This window comes from Choloepus didactylus, chromosome 18 (genome assembly GCF_015220235.1).
Source record: "Choloepus didactylus isolate mChoDid1 chromosome 18, mChoDid1.pri, whole genome shotgun sequence".
NCBI lineage: Eukaryota > Metazoa > Chordata > Mammalia > Pilosa > Megalonychidae > Choloepus > Choloepus didactylus.
In genome coordinates, this window is record NC_051324.1 from 54,922,927 (window position 1) to 54,943,397 (window position 20,471).

At 39.3% G+C, this 20,471-nt stretch overlaps 1 long non-coding RNA gene across 1 annotated transcript; it reads right to left on the reverse strand.

Annotated features, from left to right (window-relative positions):
- Nucleotides 1-4,860: 4,860 nt before the first annotated feature.
- On the reverse strand, nt 4,861-5,905 carry LOC119514856. Its single transcript, XR_005212868.1, has 3 exons — nt 5,770-5,905; nt 5,287-5,425; nt 4,861-4,999 (listed from the first exon to the last, which is right to left on the reverse strand). It is a non-coding gene; the product is annotated as an uncharacterized LOC119514856 (long non-coding RNA).
- Nucleotides 5,906-20,471: the final 14,566 nt, after the last annotated feature.

Consider the following 20,471-nt stretch of genomic DNA (forward strand, 5'->3'; position numbering starts at 1 on the left):
ATCAAGGTGCCACAAAATACATGAGAGAAACATTGGCAAAACTAAAGGAAGCAATTGATGTTTCCACAATAATTGTGGGAGACTTCAACACATCACTCTCTCCTATAGATAGATCAACCAGACAGAAGACCAATAAGGAAATTGAAAACCTAAACAATCTGATAAATGAATTAGATTTAACAGACATCTACAGGACATTACATCCCAAATCACCAGGATACACATACTTTTCTAGTGCTCAACGGAACTTTCTCCAGAATAGATCATATGCTGGGACATAAAACAAGCCTCAATAAATTTAAAAAGATTGAAATCATTCAAAGCACATTCTCTGACCACAATGGAATACAATTAGAAGTCAATAACCATCAGAGACTTAGAAAATTCACAAATACCTGGAGGTTAAACAACACACTCCTAAACAATCAGTGGGTTAAAGAAGAAATAGCAAGAGAAATTGCTAAATATATAGAGACGAATGAAAATGAGAACACAACATACCAAAACCTATGGGATGCAGCAAAAGCAGTGCTAAGGGGGAAATTTATAGCACTAAACGCATATATTAAAAGGAAGAAAGAGCCAAAATCAAAGAACTAATGGATCAACTGAAGAAGCTAGAAAATGAACAGCAAACCAATCCTAAACCAAGTAGAAGAAAAGAAATAACAAGGATTAAAGCAGAAATAAATGACATAGAGAACAAAAAAACAATAGAAAGGATAAATATCACCAAAAGTTGGTTCTTTGAGAAGATCAACAAGATTGACAAGCCCCTAGCTAGACTGACAAAATCAAAAAGAGAGAAGACCCATATAAACAAAATAATGAATGAAAAGGTGACATAACTGCAGATCCTGAAGAAATTAAAAAAATTATAAGAGGATATTATGAACAACTGTATGGCAACAAACTGGATAATGTAGAAGAAATGGACAATTTCCTGGAAACATATGAACAACCTAGACTGACCAGAGAAGAAATAGAAGACCTCAACCAACCCATCACAAGCAAAGAGATCCAATCAGTCATCAAAAATCTTCCCACAAATAAATGCCCAGGGCCAGATGGCTTCACAGGGGAATTCTACCAAACTTTCCAGAAAGAACTGACACCAATCTTACTCAAACTCTTTCAAAACATTGAAAAAAAATGGAACACTACCTAACTCATTTTATGAAGCTAACATCAATCTAATACCAAAACCAGGCAAAGATGCTACAAAAAAGGAAAACTACCGGCCAATCTCCCTAATGAATATAGATGCAAAAATCCTCAACAAAATACTTGCAAATCGAATCCAAAGACACATTAAAAAAATCATACACCATGACCAAGTGGGGTTCATTCCAGGCATGCAAGGATGGTTCAACATCAGAAAAACAATCAATGTATTACAACACATTAAAAACTCGAAAGGGAAAAATCAATTGATCATCTCAATAGATGCTGAAAAAGCATTTGACAAAATCCAACATCCCTTTTTGATAAAAACACTTCAAAAGGTAGGAATTGAAGGAAACTTCCTCAACATGATAAAGAGCATATATGAAAAACCCACAGCCAGCATAGTACTCAATGGTGAGAGACTGAAAGCCTTCCCTCTAAGATCAGGAACAAGACAAGGATGCCCGCTGTCACCACTGTTATTCAACATTGTGCTGGAAGTGCTAGCCAGGGCAATCCGGCAAGACAAAGAAATAAAAGGCATCCAAATTGGAAAAGAAGAAGTAAAACTGTCATTGTTTGCAGATGATATGATCTTATATCTAGAAAACCCTGAGAAATCAACGATACACCTACTAGAGCTAATAAACAAATTTAGCAAAGTAGCGGGATACAAGATTAATGCACATAAGTCAGTAATGTTTCTATATGCTAGAAATGAACAAACTGAAGAGACACTCAAGAAAAAGATACCATTTTCAATAGCAACTAAAAAAATCAAGTACCTAGGAATCAACTTAACCAAAGATGTAAAAGACCTATACAAAGAAAACTACATAACTCTACTAAAAGAAATAGAAGGGGACCTTAAAAGATGGAAAAATATTCCATGTTCATGGATAGGAAGGCTAAATGTCATTAAGATGTCAATTCTACCCAAACTCATCTACAGATTCAATGCAATCCCAATCAAAATTCCAACAACCTACTTTGCAGACTTGGAAAAGCTAGTTATCAAATTTATTTGGAAAGGGAAGATGCCTCGAATTGCTAAAGACACTCTAAAAAAGAAAAACGAAGTGGGAGGACTTACACTCCCTGACTTTGAAGCTTATTATAAAGCCACAGTTGCCAAGACAGCATGGTACTGGCACAAAGATAGACATATAGATCAATGGAATCGAATTGAGAATTCAGAGATAGACCCTCAGATCTATGGCCGACTGATCTTTGATAAGGCCCCCAAAGTCACCGAACTGAGCCATAATGGTCTTTTCAACAAATGGGGCTGGGAGAGTTGGATATCCATATCCAAAAGAATGAAAGAGGACCCCTACCTCACCCCCTACACAAAAATTAACTCAAAATGGACCAAAGATCTCAATATAAAAGAAAGTACCATAAAACTCCTAGAAGATAATGTAGGAAAACATCTTCAAGACCTTGTATTAGGAGGCCACTTCCTAGACTTTACACCCAAAGCACAAGCAACAAAAGAGAAAATAGATAAATGGGAACTCCTCAAGCTTAGAAGTTTCTGCACCTCAAAGGAATTTCTCAAAAAGGTAAAGAGGCAGCCAACTCAATGGGAAAAAATTTTTGGAAACCATGTATCTGACAAAAGACTGATATCTTGCATATACAAAGAAATCCTACAACTCAATGACAATAGTACAGACAGCCCAATTATAAAATGGGCAAAAGATATGAAAAGACAGTTCTCTGAAGAGGAAATACAAATGACCAAGAAACACATGAAAAAATGTTCAGCTTCACTAGCTATTAGAGAGATGCAAATTAAGACCACAATGAGATACCATCTAACACCGGTTAGAATGGCTGCCATTAAACAAACAGGAAACTACAAATGCTGGAGGGGATGTGGAGAAATTGGAACTCTTATTCATTGTTGGTGGGACTGTATAATGGTTCAGCCACTCTGGAAGTCAGTCTGGCAGTTCCTTAGAAAACTAGATATAGAGCTACCATTCGATCCAGCGATTGCACTCCTCGGTATATACCCGGAAGATCGGAAAGCAGTGACACGAACAGATATCTGCACGCCAATGTTCATAGCAGCATTATTCACAATTGCCAAGAGATGGAAACAACCCAAATGTCCTTCAACAGATGAGTGGATAAATAAAATGTGGTATATACACACGATGGAATACTACGCGGCAGTAAGAAGGAACGATCTGGTGAAACATATGACAACATGGATGAACCTTGAAGACATAATGCTGAGCGAAATAAGCCAGGCACAAAAAGAGAAATATTATATGCTACCACTAATGTGAACTTTGAAAAATGTAAAACAAATGGTTTATAATGTAGAATGTAGGGGAACTAGCAGTAGAGAGCAATTAAGGAAGGGGGAACAATAATCCAGGAAGAACAGATAAGCTATTTAACGTTCTGGGGATGCCCAGAAATGACTATGGTCTGTTAATTTCTGATGGTTGTAGTAGGAACAAGTTCACTGAAATGTTGCTATATTATGTAACTTTCTTGGGGTAAAGTAGGAACATGTTGGAAGTTAAGCAGTTATCTTAGGTTAGTTGTCTTTTTCTTACTCCCTTGCTATGGTCTCTTTGAAATGCTCTTTTATTGTATGTTTGTTTTCTTTTTAACTTTTTTTTTCATACAGGTGATTTGAAAAAAGAAGGGAAAGTTAAAAAAAAAAAAAAGAAAAAAAAAAGAAAAAAGACAAACAAGGGAAAAAAAAAAAAAAAAAAAAGATGTAGTGCCCCCTTGAGGAGCCTGTGGAGAATGCAGGGGTATTCGCCTACCCCACCTCCATGGTTGCTAACATGACCACAGACATAGGGGACTGGTGGTTTGATGGGTTGAGCCCTCTACCATAAGTTTTACCCTTGGGAAGACGGTTGCTGCAAAGGAGAGGCTAGGCCTCCCTGTATTTGTGCCTAAGAGTCTCCTCCTGAATGCCTCTTTGTTGCTCAGATGTGGCCCTCTCTCTCTGGCTAAGCCAACTTGAAAGGTGAAATCACTGCCCTCCCCCCTACGTGGGATCAGACACCCAGGGAAGTGAATCTCCCTGGCAACGTGGAATATGACTCCCAGGGAGGAATGTAGACCTGGCACCGTGGGACGGAGAACATCTTCTTGACCAAAAGGGGGATGTGAAAGGAAATGAAATAAGCTTCAGTGGCAGAGAGATTCCAAAAGGAGCCGAGAGGTCACTCTGGTGGGCACTCTTATGCACACTTTAGACAACCCTTTTTAGGTTCTAAAGAATTGGGGTAGCTGGTGGTGGATACCTGAAACTATCAAACTACAACCCAGAACCCATGAATCTCGAAGACAGTTGTATAAAAATGTAGCTTATGAGGGGTGACAATGGGATTGGGAAAGCCATAAGGACCAAACACCACTTTGTCTAGTTTATGGATGGATGTGTAGAAAAGTAGGGGAGGGAAACAGACAGACAAAGGTACCCAGTGTTCTTTTTTACTTCAATTGCTCTTTTTCACTCTAATTATTATTCTTGTTATTTTTTTGTGTGTGCTAATGAAGGTGTCAGGGATTGATTTAGGTGATGAATGTACAACTATGTAATGGTACTGTAAACAATCGAAAGTACAATTTGTTTTGTATGACTGCGTGGTATGTGAATATATCTCAATAAAATGATGATTTAAAAAAAAAAAAAAAAAAAAAGAAAAAAAAAATAGTAAGGCATTGGGTGGGGGTCAAGGTGAATTCAAAACTGGGATAAAGATCACTGGACTACAGTAGATACTTCATATTAGAAGGGAGGGGCAAGTATATTCCCTGGGAACCAAAACTCCACTAGATAGAACGAATAAAGCTGTGTGTGTGTGTGTGTGTGTGTGTGTGTGTGTGTGTGTGTGAGAGAGAGAGAGAGAGAGAGAGAGAGAGAGAGAGAGAGCAAGTGAGCACTTTATTGGCCAAAACTGGTCCAATGAACTCAGACAATACAACCTCCCTAAAGGCAAACTAGAACCACAAGGCTTTTTGGTCCAAGGAGTTTGAGTGTGCACAAGGGCTACCTTAGCATATTAGAGAGAGGTAAACAACACAGTCATTTGGTCTTAAAGCTTGTCACTCAGAGTTGACAGTTGATGGAGATCCTACCTGGTGACCAGGGAAGTCAGACCTTCACCGGAAGGGCTGCCCAGGCTGGAAGGCCTCACCCATGAGAACAATCCAGGGCCACCTCTTAGAGCAAATCAGGTTCTCTGAGGACTTGGTTAGGATTTCCCGGTCTCTGCACCTGCAGGGCGTGAAGCAGAGGAGCAATTCCATTCGGGGGCTCTCTGCTAATCATAGTTTCCTTGGGCACTGCCTGCAACAGTGACACCACTACAGATCTCCACAGGGGACAGGATCAACGCCATTCAACAACATGGCCACTTTTAAGGGTGTGTGTCAGCTCATATGAAAGCTGTTGATTATTACAGAAGAATCATACCTCCAGGTGAGAAACAAAATCACCCAACATGATAGTGCCGGAAATGAAAACTGAAACTGAGTTTCTTGATTCAAATAACTTACTGTTACACACTCTCTGGTCAGCAGGAAAGCAACATTGATAAAATAACACATTTTTCTGCTTACCATGTTCCAGGCATTGTTGTAAGCTTCTTAATTCATCATGTCATTTACTTTTAAAACATCCCACACCCTGGCGGGGAGGGGAAGTCGTTGGCCCCGGCGGCTGCGGCGGGCGGAGGCTGCGAGTTTCCCAAACCGTCGCTTCTGGGGCTGACGCGCGGCCTGCGAGGCCTGGGGCGCGTGGGGCGGTGCAGCGCACGGCCTGGGGCGCGTGGGGCGGTGCAGCGCACGGCCGCACGGCCGGAGGCCGCCGGGGCGGGCGGGCAGGAGGCGCAGGAGCACATCACGCCTCTCAGGAAGGCTTTCTGAGTTTGGAGAAGCGCTTCATATCCCTGGGGAATTAAACAGCAAGTGTGTGTGTGTGTGTGTGTGTGTGTGTGTGTGTTTCTTTTGATTGAGATTGTTCACATACCATACAACTATCCAAACATCCAAACAGCAAGTGTGTGTGTGTGTGTGTGTGTGTGTGTGTTTCTTTTGATTGAGATTGTTCACATACCATACAACTATCCAAACATCCAAAATGTACAATCAATTGTCCATGGTACCATCATATACCTGTGCATCCATCAAACAAACTTTTTTCAATTTTTAGAACATTTTCATTACTCCAGAAAAGAAATAAAGACAAAAGAAGGAAACTCAGATCCTCCCATACCCCTAACCACGCCCCCTCCATTACTGATTCATAGTTTTGCTATAGTACATTTGTTACTGTTGATTGAAGAATGTTACAGTACTAAGAACTGTAGTATATAGTTTGCAATAGGTATATATTTTTTCCTATATGCCTCTCTATTATTAACTTCTAGTTATAGTGTCATACATTTGTTCTAGTTCATGAGAGAGATTTCTAATATTTGTATAGTTAATCATGGACATTGTCCACCACAAGATTCACTGTTTTATACATTCCCATCTTTAACCATCAACTTTACTTCTGGTGACATGCATGATTCTGAGCTTCCCCTTTCTACCCACTTTCACACACCTTTCAGCACTGTTAGTTATTCTCACAACATGCTACCATCACCCCTGTGCATTTTCAAACATTTAAGTTCACCCTAGTTGAACATTCTGCTCATAAGAAGCAATCATCCCCCATTCTTTAGCCTCATTCTACATCCTGGTAACTTATATTTCATGTGTATGAGTTTATATATTATAATCAGTTCATATCAGTGAGATCCTGCAATATTTGTCTTTGTCTGTCTTATTTCACTCACTATAGTGCCCTCAAGGTTTCTTCATCAACCCATTTCTTTTAAGCTGATTTTGTTCACATACCACACATTCTATCCTAAGTAAACAATCATTGTTCCCTATATAGTCACGTGTGCCAGTTTGAATATATTGTGTCCCCCAAACACCATTATCTTTGATGTAATCTTGTGTGGGCAGATGTTATCAGTGTTGATTAGTTTGTAATTCTTTGAGTGTTTCTGTGGAGATGTGCCCCACCCAACTGTGGGTGATGACTAATTGGATAATTTGCATGGAGTGTTGGCCCGCCCATTGGGTGGGCCTTGATCAGTGGAGCCATATAAATGAGCTGAAGGGCAGAGGGAACTCAGTGCTGCTGAGAGTGACCTTTTGAAGGGAAAAAAATAAACCTATTGCAAACTATGTACTACAGTTAATAATATTTTAACATTCTTTCATCAACAGTAACAAAGGTACTATACCAATACTATTAATGGAGGAGGGGTGGTTAGGGGTATAGGAGGATTCAAGTTTTCTTTTTTGTCTTTCTTTTCCGGAGTAATGAAAATGTTCTAAAAATTGAAAAAAAAATTATTGTGATAATGGATGCACAGCTGTATGATGGTACCATGGGTAACTGATTGTGCACCTGGGATCTCTGGATGACTGTATGGTATGTGAACAATCCCAATAAAATGAAAAAAAAAAAAAAAAGCAAGAAAGTGCACTGTTTCTGTCTTCCTACCCAGTAACTCCTGCCTCCTGCTTGAGAATATGACCTGAAAAGCAGGTAAGATGGAACCACTGCCAAGGTGGGACCTCAATCTGCAGCCTCCCTCTCTCCAAGTTACTAACCCTATCAGAAGGGGCAAGACATATACCTCTATAAGTATTACTAGCAATTAAAACAATTAGAAGTTCATTGGTATTAACAAGCTCTTGAGAATGTAAATATCTCCAGTGTTAATTCTCTAAATAATTTACACTTTACTGGGGATTTCTTGCATCATTAGTTCTTTCTTAAATGTCTATTTCATTTGTAAATAGAAGTGTAGTAGGTGAATATATTTACTGTAAAAATTCTAACAATACAAATAAAGTCAAAGCATTATTTTTTATTGATTTGTTTATGCATCTTCCTCTATCACTAGTTTATAAGCTCCTTGAGTACCATAGGGTACCACATCTTATTCTTCTCTCATTCTCAAAAATAAGCACAGAGGAGGAACCTAAGATGGCGACTAGGTGAGACAGAGAAAAAAACACCTCCGTGGAAAACACTAGATAAAAAACCAGAAAGGACCCAGAACACCACTTCCAAAGTAGCACCAGCCGGACAAGTTCTGCTAAAGCCACAGGGAACATGCGTTTGGTGAAACCAGGAATCTGCATTCTGAAACGAGTGAGTGAGTAGGCTGACCCATCGGCCACGCTGCAGTGGGGGGAGACGCTGGGCTGGCGTGTTTTTTTGTTTTTTTGTTTTTTGTTTCTTAAAAGAGAGAAGCCCCGGAACAGCTGCAGATAAGACAGGAGCGGTCTGGACTAACACCTCGGTGTCTGGGGTGGAGGGATACTCCTTCCCACACCCCACTGCAGATTGTCTCGGGTCCAGGGAAACAAAGGGGAGAAACCCAGCCTTGCGGCCGTCACTGCAGCGGGCATGGCTACTCCTGCCCAGGGCCGAGCACACAGCACAGCCGAGCTGAGGAAGCTCAGTCTCGCGGCCGTCACCCCAGCGAGTGGGGCTGCTCCTGCCAGGGCTGAACACACAGCACAGAACCGAGACAAGAAACCCAGCCTCACAGGGAGTCTTTCCCACAGCACCGCTCATATGACACAATATCGGCCGTGGACAGTGGCCTTGAATACACCCACGGCTGATTGTCCTGGAGCTGGGAGAGCGGAGCTGTGCGGAAAGGGAGAAGTTAACGCGTCCCATTCAACCATCTTTGAAGCGGGCTGGGAATGCCCCTACACAGCCCGGCGGCCCAGGGCTTCCCTGGAGGCCGGCGTTCACTTGTGATGTGGCACGGCCCCCCACCCCCCCAACACAGGTCCTGGAAAAGCACAGCAGGGAGGGGGAACTGCTCAGAAATCCCAGGGAACCTACGCTAATAGCAAGGACTTTTGTGTCAGTGGCAGAGAACAGCCTTAACTCTCTGGGAACACCCAGGAGGTTTTGATTGTTAAACCTGCCCTTCCTCCCTAACCACTCAGGCACACGCCCCTCATTGAGGGCAGACAGCACCGACAACACACCCAAATTAAGTACAAACCAATGGACCCCAAAAGAATCAGATCCCCACATAACACAAAGTTGGGGATAACTGACTTGAGGGGAATAGGTGACTCACGGACGCCATCTGCTGGTTAGTTAGAGAAAGTGTATGTCACCAAACTGCAATTCAAACAAATTAGAGATCAAGTAAAGCAAATGCCAAGAGGCCAAAAACAACAGAAAATCTTAAAGCATATGATAAAACCAGATGACATGGAGAACCCGAACCCAAACACTCAAATCAAAAGATCTGAAGACACACAGTTCCTGGCAGAATTAATCAAAGAACTACAGACAGGCAAGAGAGCATGGCACGGGATATAAAAGACTTGAAGAAGAGCATGGCAACAGAATATGAAAGACATAAAAAAGACCCTGGGGGCAGATGGTGGAGTGGTGAGGAGCAGAATTTCGTCTCTCCCCTAGAGCAGCTGGCAATTACCCAATAACTATATGAAACAGTGTTTTTCGGGGTCTCCAGTAACCAGTCACACATTGGACACAAGTTTGGAATTGGAGGAAAAGCTGAGATCGCAGCAAACATTGCTTCAGTCAGCCATGCCCCCGACAGGATCAGAGTCACCAGGAGAACTAAAGGCTCCACACCTCCTTACACTGGTGGGGGAGCTGTGGGCTGGCCAGCACCACCTGCTGGACAGGAGAGGAAAAGCACCAATTCTAAAGGCCTCATAGGAGGGTCTCATTCTCAGGAAAACTCCATACCCTCCCACTGAGACCTGGGCCTCACTAGACTGGGAAAATCTGACTAGGGTTGACCATATCTGAGGACACCCACTCACAAAAAGGTTACATAGAGGCAGAGCAAGAAACAGAAAAAACAAGAGGGGAAAAATTCTGATCAACTAAATAGAACCTAAGTTAGAGGTCTAGAATAAGCTGAACTGAATAACAGAGGCCAGAAAACAAAGCCAACCAACAAGAAAACCACTAGGTAAAAGACAGAAAACAAGCTCCAAAATAAACTAATCAAGAGAATCAGATGCCTAGACAACTTAAGATAACAAGCCATACCAGGAAACACGAAAACATGGACCAGCCAAAGGAACAAACTAATAGCTCAGCTGAGACACAGGAGTGGAGGCAACTAATGCTAAATAAATTTGATGAAATGAAGGAAGATATAGCAAAAGAGCTGAAGGATATAAAGAAGACACTGGCTGACCATAAAGAAGAATTCATAAACTTAAAAAAAACAAATGGCAGAATTCATGGGAATGAAGGCCACAATGGAGGAGATGAAAAACACAATGAAGGGACACAACAGTAGATTTGAACAGGCAGAAGAAAGGATCAGTGAACTGGAAGACAGGTCATTCGAATTCATACACACAAAAGAACAGATGGTGAAAAAAATGGAAAAATATGAGCAGGGTCTTAGGGAGCTGAGTGACAACATGAAACTCACAAATATACGTGTTATGGGTATCCCAGAAGGAGAAAGAGGGGAAAAAGGGGCAGAAAGAGTAATAGAAGACATATTCACTGAAAATTTCCCAACTCTTATAAAAGACAGAAAATTAGAGATTCAAGAAGTACAACGTACCCCAAATAGAATAGATCCCAATAGACCTACTCCAAGACACTTACTGGTCAGATTGTCCAATGTCAAAGACAAAGAGAGGATTCTGAAAGCAGCAGAGAAAAGCAATCCATCACATACAAGGGAAAGTCAATAAGACTATGTACAGATTTCTCTGCAGAAACCATGGAGGCAAGAAGACAGTGGCATGATATATTTAAGATACTGAAAGAGAAAAACTGCCAACCAAGAATTCTATACCCAGCAAACTTTCCTTCAAAATGAGGGAGAGATTAAAACATTTCAGACAAACAGACACTGAGAGAGTTTTCTGAATAAGAGACCGGCACTACAAGAAATACTAAAGGGAGCGCTACAGGCTGATAGGAAAAGACAGGAGAGAGAGAGTTGGAGAAGAGTGCAGAAATGAAGATTATCAGGAAAGGTAAAAGGAGAGGAAAAAATAAGATATGACATATAAATTCCAAAAAACAAAATGGCAGTAGAAAGTACTGCCCTTACAGTAATAACACTAAATGTAAATGGATTAAACTCCCCAATAAAAAGACACAGACTGGCAGAATGGATTAAAAAACAGGACCCATCTATATGCTGTCTACAAGAAACTCACTTTAGACACAAGGACAAACATAGACTGAAGTGAAAGTTGGAAAAAGATATTTCATGCAAACAACAACCAGAAAAAAAGCAGGAGTAGCTATATTAATATCAGACAAGTTAGACTTCAAAAGCGAAACAATTAAAAGAGACAAAGAAGGACACTATATATTAATAAAAGGGTCAATTCATCAAGAAAACATAACAGTCATAAATATTATGCACCAAACCAGAATGCCCCAAAATTCATGAGGCAAACACTGCGATCACTGAAAGGAGAAATAGATACCTCTACAATAATAGTTGGAGACTTCAGTACACCACTCTCATCAATGGATAGAACATCTAGACAGAGGATCACTAAAGAAACAGAGATGTTGAATTGTATGATAAATGAACTAGACTTGACAGACATTTATAGAACACTACATCCAATAACAGCAGGATACACTTTTTTCTCAAGTGCTCATGGAACATTCTCTAGGATAGACCACATGTTGGGTCACAAGCAAGTCTCACAAATTTAAAAATATTGATATTATACAAAACACTTTCTCAGACCACAATGGAATGAAGTTGGAAATAAATAAAAGGCAGAAGGTCATAAAATTCACAACATATGGAGGCTAAACAACACCCTCTTAGAAACCAGTGGGTAAAGGAAGAAATTACAAGAGAAATTAGTAAATACCTTGAGGCAAATGACAATGAAAAACACAACTTATCAAAATTATGGGATGCAGCAAAGGCGGTGCTGAGAGGGAAATTTATTGCCATAAAGTGCCTATATTAAAGAGAAGAGAGAGCAAAAATTGAAGAGTTAACTACCCACCTGAGGAATTAGAGAAAGAACAGCAAACTAACCCCAAAGCAAGCAGAAGGGAAGAAATAACAAAGATTAGAGCAGAAATAAATGCAATTGAGAACAGGAAAACAATAGAGAGAATCAACAAAACCAGAAGTTGGTTCTTTGAGAAAATCAATAAAATCGACGGACCACTGGCTAGGCTAACAAAAAAAAGAGAGAGCAGATGCAAATAAATGCAATCAGAAATGGGAAAGGAAATATAACTACCAACCCTGCAGAAATTAGGAGATAATAAGAAGATACTATGAGCAACTATATGCTAATAAACTAGACAACTTAGATGAAATGGACAACTTCCTAGAAAAGCATAAACAACCAACATTAACTCAAGAAGAAATAGATGACCTCAACAAACCAATCACAAGTAAAGAGATTGAATCAGTCATCAAAAAGCTCCCAAAAAGGAAAAGCCCAGGACCAGATGGTTTCACATGTGAATTCTACCAAGCATTCAAGAACGAATTAGTACCAATCCTGCTCAATCTCTTCCAAAAAATTGAAGAAGAGGGAAAGCTATCTAACTCTTTCTATGAAGCCATCATCACCCTAATACCAAAACCAGGCAAAGATACTACAAAAAAAGAAAATTATAGACCAATTTCTTAATGAATATACACACAAAAATCCTCAACAAAATACTCGCAAATTGAATCCAGCAGCACATTAAAGAATTATACACCACGACCAGGTGGGATTTATTCCAGGTATGCAAGGCTGGTTCAACACAAGAAAATCAATTAATGTAATACACCACATCAATAAATCAAAGCAGAAGAACCACATGATCATCTCGATTGATGCAGAAAAGGCATTTGACAAAATTCAACATCCTTTCCTGATGAAAACACTTCAAAGGATAGGAATAGAAGGGAACTTTTTCAATATGATAAAGGCAATATATGAAAAACCCACAGCTAACATCACACTCAATGGGGAGAGACTGAAAGCCTTCCTCTAAGATCAGGAACAAGACAGGGGATGCCCACTATCACCACTGCTATTCAACATTGTGCTGGAAGTTCTAGCTAGAGCAATTAGGCAAGAAAAGAATAAAAGGCATCCAAATTGGAGAGGAAGAAGTAAAACTTTCACTATTTGCAGATAACATGATTCTATATGTAGGAAATCCAGAAAATCTACAGCAAAGCTACTATAACTAGTCAATGAATACAGCAAAGTAGCAGGCTACAAGATCAACACGCAAAAATCTGTAGTGTTCCTATACACAAGTAATGTGCACAAGAGGAGGAAATCAAGAAAAAAATCCCATTTACAATGGCAACCAAAAGAATCAAGTATTTAGGAATAAACTTAACCAGGACACAAAAGACCTTACATAGAAAACTATAAGAAACTGCTAAAAGAAATTGAACAAGACCTGAAAAATGGAAGAACATACCATGTTCATGGATTGGAAGACTAAATATAGTTAAGATGGCAATTTTACCTAAACTGATTTACAGATTCAATGCAATACCAATTCAATCCCAACAACTTACTTTACAGAAATAGAAAAACAATAACTAAATTTATTTGGAAGGGTAAGGTGCCCCGAATAGCCAAAAATGTCTTGAGAAAGAGGAGTGAAGTGGGAGGTCTCACACTACCTGACTTTGAAGTATATTACAAAGCTACAGTGCTCAAACAGCATGATACTGGCATAAGGACAGATATACTGATCAATGGAATCGAACTGAGTGTTCAGAAGTAGACCCTCACATCTATGGACAACTGATCTTTGATAAGGCAGTGAGGCCGAAGCAACTGGGAAAGAGCAGCCTGTTCGATAAATGGTGTTTGGAGAACTGGATATCCATTTCCAAAAGAATGAAAGAGGATGTCCATCTCACACCTTATACCAAAATTAACTCAAAGTGGATCAAAGACCTAAACATTAGCACCAAGACCATAAAACTCTTAGAAGAAAATGTAGGGCAATATCTTAAAGATCTTGTGAAAGGAGGTGGTTTCTTAGACCTCACACCCAAGGCACGAGCAACCAAAGAACAAATAGACAAATGGGATCTCCTCAAAATTAAACACTTTTGTACATCAAAGGACTTCGTCAGAAAAGTCAAAAGGCAACCTACACAATGGGAGATGATATTTGGAAACCACATATCAGATAAGGGTTTAATATCCCGAATATATAAAGGAATCCTGCATCTCAATAACAGAAAGACAAACAATCCAATTAAAAAATGGTCAAAAGACATGAACAGACATTTTTCTGAAGAGGAAATACAAATGGCTCAAAGCATATGAAAAAATGCTCAACTTCACTGGCTATTAAGGAAATGCAAATCAAACCACAATGAGATATCATCTCACACCTACCAGAATGGCCATTATCCAAAAAAACAGAAAATGACAAGTGCTGGAGAGGATGTGGAGAAAGAGGCACACTTATTCATTGTTGGTGGGAATGTAGAATGGTGCAGCCACTCTGGAAGACAGTATGGAGGTTCCTCAGGAAGCTAAATATAGATTTGCCATATGACCCAGCTATTCCATTGCTGGGTATATACTCAGAGGAACTGAAACTTAAGACACAAACAGACATTTTGTAAACCAATGTTTATTGCAGCATTATTCACAATTGCCAAGAGATGGAAACAGCCCAAATGTCATCAAAGGACGAGTGGATAAACAAACTGTGGTATATACACATGATGGGATATTATGCAGCTGTAAGACAGAACAAAGACATGGATCATGTAATAATGTGGATGAACCTTGAGGACATTATGTTGAGTGAAGTTAGCCAGAAACAAAAGGACAGATTCTGTATGGTCTCACTAATATGAACAGACATTAATGAACAAACTTTGGGAGTTAAAAGCTGACAACACAGGTGACCAGGAGATAGAAAGAGGGCAGAGATCAGCCATTTGATGCTGAAGGACTACAGAATGTTTAGGATTGATTGCATAGATCCAGAAATAGACAGGATAATACTGTGTGATGGTAGCACGGTATTGTAAGTACACTGAACAAAGATGTCTGTGAGTAAAGCTGAAAGAGGTGGGATAGGATAATGTATGACACCAGAGGTAAAGATAGATGATACAGACTGGGACTGTATAACATGGCAAAAACTGGAGTGGCCAATGACTGTTACTAAATATACAAATATAAAAATGTTTTTGCATGTGGGAAAGCAAATGAATGTCAACCATGTAGAAATTTGAAAAAGGGATGGTATTCAGGAAAAAACATAATCAAAGCAAACTGGAGTCTATGGTCAACAGTAACATTGTAATATACCTCCATTAAATGTAACAAAGGCAATACACCAATGCTAAATGTATATGAGAAGGGGATATAGGGAAGTAATATGGGATTCTTGGTAGTGGTGTTATTTGCTGTCCTTAGTAGTATATTGTATTGTATGACATGTTATTTTTCTTTTTATCATTTTATCTTATTGCTAAAAAAAAAAACAAAAAACAAAAAAACACAATTTTTCTTGTAGTAATAAGTATGTTCAAATGCTGATTGTGGTGATAAGTGTACAACTTTATGATGAAACCATGAACAACTGATTGTACACTGTGGATAAATGTATGGTATGTGAATATAACTCTATAAAATTGTAGGAAAATATATATATAGGAGTAAAAGTGTTGGAGAAAACATGGTGAGAGGGATGATGCCTCACCAATATGGACTAACTACAATGTGTAAACTCAGAATTGAATCTTAGAACATAGCCTAACGTGGACACAGTAATTGTAATAGTCCCTAGATTGTAAGCTCTTACAGCAGTTAACTCTATCCCTGAAGTGTAAGGCCTATCTCTAAACTTTGAGATGCTGATCCCCTAGCATATGTTGTCACAAACATTGGGACTGGCGGTTTGATGTGCTGAGCCCTCGAGCATGGGACTTGCCCTTATGAAGCTCATTACCACAAAGGAGAGTCTAAACTTGTAAGTAATGGTGCCTAAGAGTCTCCCCCTGAGTACCTCTTTGTTGCTCAGATGTGGCCCTCTCTCTCTCTAACTGAGCCATCTCGACAGGTGAACTCGCTGCCCTCCCGCCTACGTGGGACCCCCGACTCCCAGGGGTGTAAATCTCCCTGGCAACGCAGAGTATGACTCCCGGGGATGAATGTGGACCTGGCATCGTGGGACTGAGAGTATCTTCTTGACCAACAGGGGGATGCAAAATGAGACGAAATAGTTTCAGTGGCTGAGAGATTCCAAATGGAGTCGAGAGGTCACTCTGGTGGACATTCTTATGCACTATATAGATAACACCTCTTAGGCTTTAATGTATTGGAATAGCTAGAAGTAAATACCTGAAACTACCAAACTCCAACCCAGCAGTCTGGACTCCTGAAGACAATTATATAATAATGTAGATTACAAGGGGTGACAGTGTGATTGTGAAGACCTTGTGGATCACACCCCCTTTATCTAGTGTATGGATGAGTGGAGGAATGGGGATAAAAACTAAAGGATAAATGGGGTGGGATGGGGGGATGATTTGGGTGTTTTTTTTCACTCTTATTTTTTATTCTTGTTCTGGTTCTTTCTGATGTAAGGAAAATGTTCAGAGACAGATTGTGGTGATGAACACATAACTATGTTATCATACTATGGACAGTGGATTATATATCATGGATGATTGTATGTTGTGTGAATGTATTTCAATAAAACTGAATTTAATAAAAAAAAAAGAAATTAACAACAACAACAACAAAAAGACCCTAGAAAAGCATAAAGAAGATATTATTGCAAGAGTAAATAAAAAAATAGAAGATCTTATGGAAATTAAAGAAACTGTAGGCCAAATTAAAAAGACTCTGGATACTCATAATACAAGATTAGAGGAAGTTGAACAACAACTCAACCTCCTCGAGGAGCACAGAACAGAAAATGAAAGAACAAAAGAAAGAATGGGGAAAAAAATTGAAAAAATCGAAATGGATCTCAGGGATATGATAGACAAAATAAAACGTCCAAATTTAAGACTTATTGGTGTCCCAGAAGGGGAAGAGAAGGGTAAAGGTCTAGAAAGAGTATTCAAAGAAATTGTTGGGGAAAACTTCCCAAACCTTCTACACAATATAATACACAAAGCATAAATGCCCAGCGAACTCCAAATAAAATATATTTAAACAAATCCACTCCAAGACATATTCTGATCAGACTGTGAAATACTGAGAGAAGGAGCAAGTTCTGAAAGCAGCAAGAGAAAAGCAATTCACCACATACAAAGGAAACAACATAAGACTAAGTAATGACTACTCAGCGGCCACCATGGAGGTGAGAAGGCAGTGGCATGACATATTTAAAATTCTGAAAGAGGAAAATTTCCAACCAAGAATACTTTATCCAGCAAAACTCTCCTTCAAATTTGAGGGAGAGCTTAAATTTTTCACAGACAAACAAATGCTGAGAGAGTTTGCTAATAAAGACCTGCCCTACTTCAGATACTAAAGCGAGCCCTACCGACAGAGAAACAAAGAAATGAAAGAGAGATATAGAGACTTTTAACAGACATATATAGAATATTACCTCCCAGGTCACTGGGACAACACGTTCTTCACTAGTGATCACGGATCTTTCTCCAGAATGGACTGTATGCGGGGACATAAAAACAAGCCTCAATAAAATAAAAAATATAAAAATGAATTTGTTCAAAGAACATTCTCTGCCCACAATGGAATACAAATAGAAGTCAATAACCATCAGAGACTTGGAGAATTCACAAACACCTGAAAGATAAAAATGAGGGGGAGATGAAAACATTCCCGGACAATCAAAAGCTGAGGAACTTCATCACCAGTAGATCAGTCCTAAGCAGGCTGAAAGGAAGGGACACTAAACAATTGACTGAAACCACATGAAGAAATAAAGATTTCCAGTAAGATCACATGGTAGATATAAAGACCAATACTACTGTATGGTTGATTTATAACTCCACTATTTACTTCCTACAGGATCTAAAATACATCAAACTGTAATGATAAATCAGTGGTTTTGGACTCAATGTAAAATATGTATTCTTGACAAGAACTACATAAAGGTGGGGGAATGTAGTAGTATAGGAACAGTTTACATGTCCTATTGAAGTTAAGTTGGTTTCAAAGAAAAACAAGATTGTTATAGATTTAAGAGGTTAAATTTAACCCCCATGGTAAACAGAAAGAAAGTATCAAAGAATATTACCAAAGAGATGAAAAGTAGAGTAGGGGTTCCAAGAAGTGGGGGAAGGGGCAATGGGGAGTTAAGAAATGAGAGTAGGGGTTTTGGTTTGGGGTGAAGGGAAACTTCTAGAAATGGATGGTCGGAAGGTGATAGCATTGCAACATTCTAAATGTGATTAATCCCACTAAGGGAATGCTAGGAAGGGGTGGAATAGGAAGATTTAGGCTATATATATCTTTCCAAAATTGAAAAAAAAAAAGACAGTCTAAATAGACGACAATTAAATGCCAAGGATGATCCTGGACGGGATCTGAGGCCAGAGGAGAGGAGGCTCAAAGGGACACACCTGGGACACAAGAAAAAAAAAAAAAAAAAAAAGGAAATATAGAATGTAAGCTTTATATCAATGTTGAATTTCTTGAACTTCTTAGCTGCGTTTAATGAGATTGCATAAAATAATGTTCTTGTCCATGGGAAAGGTATATGTGAATTATATTGCCTGTTCAAAGATATGTGCAGCTTGCTCCCATATGTTCAGAAGATAGAGCAATAGATGATGGGTGTTAGGGAGGGAGGGAGGAAGGGAGAGGGGGAGGGAAAGAAAGAGTGGTGTGACAGGATCTTAAGGTGATGGATCAGGGTATCAGGGTAGGGGGTCAGGGTATGATGGAATTCTATGTAGGGGGTTTGTACTGTTTTTACAACTGCTCCTGTAAGATAGAACTTATTTCAAAATAAAATTTATTATTAATAAAAAAAAAATAAGCACAGTTCTTGGCATATAACAGGGGATTGATGGTCTGTTGAATGAAGGAATGAAAGAATGAGTAAATAAAGATTACTTTCCCCACTTGAACCTGCCTGCTGGGAAGGAGAAATGAGGACTAATTTTTGAACGTAGAGTGCAGCAGCAGAGGCTGGCCTGTATGGTGGGTCATCGTGAAGCTTTTCTGGACAACCAGAGAGCTTCAGAAGGGCTGAGTCCTAAGGGGTAGGACAGACGTGACCGTGGATAACCTTGCCACAGTTCTGACTGAAGACCATTTTCCTTCATGCTGCTGACAAAACCTGTCAGGTCCCTCGGGTCTTTCCTTGATTTTATTTTAAATATTATTCTCTTCACTGTAGCTATAAAAGGCAAAAAAGACAGGAATTATGTGGATTTGCTAAAGTATAAAAGATCAATTTAATTAAACTAGATAACAATTTGGGGGATAGTAACACAAAGCTTTGTATAAAATCAATAAATAACCAAATTTGATATGCACCCTCTTTCTTCTCATCTATATTTTGACTTGTGGAACATTTTCTTAGCAATCTATCAGTGATGGGCTTTATGCTGTGAAAACCTAAAAACCTAAAGTTTATGAAGTGGTTTTAATGTCTGAAGAGCACTAAAAACTCATTATTTACAAACTTATACCAAACAACTTTTTCATAAGTTTTCCAGTAGCATCTGTAATATCTGAGTGGCTACATGAAATGGTCATAGGTTACAAGCAAGCAGATCCTAGTTTGCAAATTAAAGATCTGACAGGTAATCATTTCAATCACAGGGAGTAAAGCCAGTATTGAAGAGGGTGTCAAACAGGAGGCAGAAGTGGAAGTATTATACCTAGAGTCACTACTGAGGAGAGTTCTCAAATTAGATCAAGGTTAAATCAATGAGGAAAGGAAGATGGACAAGAATAGGCAGCAAGAGAAGTGGGAAGGATCAAGTAGCCAATCAAAAAAAGCTTATGAAGACATACAATTATAAAGCAAAAGGTTTGGGAAGTCTAAGCCTCACTCATTTAGAGAAATTGAAATGGTCCTTAAAATGCAAAGGTGGTTTAATTGAGACATTGAGGCACATAATAAGATATAGTTTGTAGGGATCTGGGAAAGTAAAATTGGTTAGTATGTCATATGGATTTATGGTTTCTATAATGCATTAAAGTATGTTTTGCCTATCTTCTGGAAACTGAAGGGAGTTCTGAATAGGCATTTGATAGTAATGACGATAATGATGACAAGCATTCTTTATGCTATACAACTGGCC